Source organism: Aplysia californica, unplaced genomic scaffold, assembly GCF_000002075.1.
Source record: "Aplysia californica isolate F4 #8 unplaced genomic scaffold, AplCal3.0 scaffold00252, whole genome shotgun sequence".
In the NCBI taxonomy this organism is placed as follows: domain Eukaryota; kingdom Metazoa; phylum Mollusca; class Gastropoda; order Aplysiida; family Aplysiidae; genus Aplysia; species Aplysia californica.
This window is the reverse complement of record NW_004797522.1, coordinates 266,123-267,402: the sequence shown is the minus strand read 5'-3', so window position 1 is coordinate 267,402 and position 1,280 is coordinate 266,123.

Sequence of the window (1,280 nt, the reverse complement as noted above, 5' to 3'; positions counted from 1 at the left end):
TGTTTTTGATATTACAAGGCAAGGAAAGTGAGTCATAGAATGTTTAGGAAAAAACTAAGATGAGGGCATATTCTATTTGAATTTGTTTGTTTTAAAATATTTACGAGGGGAAAAAAGTTAGCCACAGAATGTCGGGGGAAAAACTAACAATATGATAATGAGGACACATTCTTTTTTATTTGCCTCTCTTTGTGGTTACAAGGATGTGAAAACATTGTTGTTCCTTTGTTTCTTTTTTGTGTTTGAATAAGTTAAATAAGTAACAGCTAGGGTAGTGGGACATAATCTAATATTGGAAACACAAACATGAAGAGAAAGAATGGGTTCTTTTTTTTATTTCCTCCTTTTTTGTGTGTGCCATAGATGTTGGAAACACTAATATGAAAACCCAGGTTTTATATTTTTTAAGTATGTATGGTTTTTTTTTGTTTTCATGAGGTAAAAAATGAAAACTAATTTGAAAAATGTTTTCCCCCTTTGTTACTTTTTTATGTTTACGAGGGAAGAAAAGTGAGCCATAGAATTCCGGAAAAACTAATCTATGAGGACATCTTTATTGTTATTTGTTTCTGTTTGTGTTTACAAGGAAACGAAAGTCAGTCGTAGAATGCGGGGAAAATGATAATTATTTGAAAACAAATTTAGAATCTACGTTCCTTTGTTTCTTGTTTTGTGTTTAATTAGTTGTGTCGAAAATTGCAAACCAACCGTAAGCTGAAACCAGAACGCGTGCAACACTGTCAAAAAGTTTCTTCTTTGAAACAAGTTTTCTCGTACCCAACATTGGCAAGTCTCCCAAGCTGCGGCCCCTGACACTCTCTAGATCTATCGCCTTCAAACAACAAGTTTAAAACCCTTCCCGCGCTCGTTCCTAACTCAACACACTCGACATTTGACGGTAAATGGATGGCTGGGACGCTTTCTTTGGCACGAGACAGTGCTCAGGCAATCAACAAAACACGACAAGGGTAGCCGGTGCCGACAAGTCTATAGCAACAGCCAGTGAGTGTAAAACTCCCCAAGAGATTCAGCGAGCTGATTGCTTCCCACTTAATTCCGCTTCTAATTTCTGAACCTCTCAAAGGCTGGTAGCAGGAACGTGCACCAGTGGGGGCTTCGGGGGTATGTGAATCCAAACCCTTTACCCCTGAGAGACCTTGAACAAAAATATCCCAACCACCCACTCACCCACTCACCCACCCACCCACCCACTCTCTCCTGCCCCCTGCAATCAAAATAAACTTCTGTATTTTACCAAGAACAGACAAACCCCAACCTCT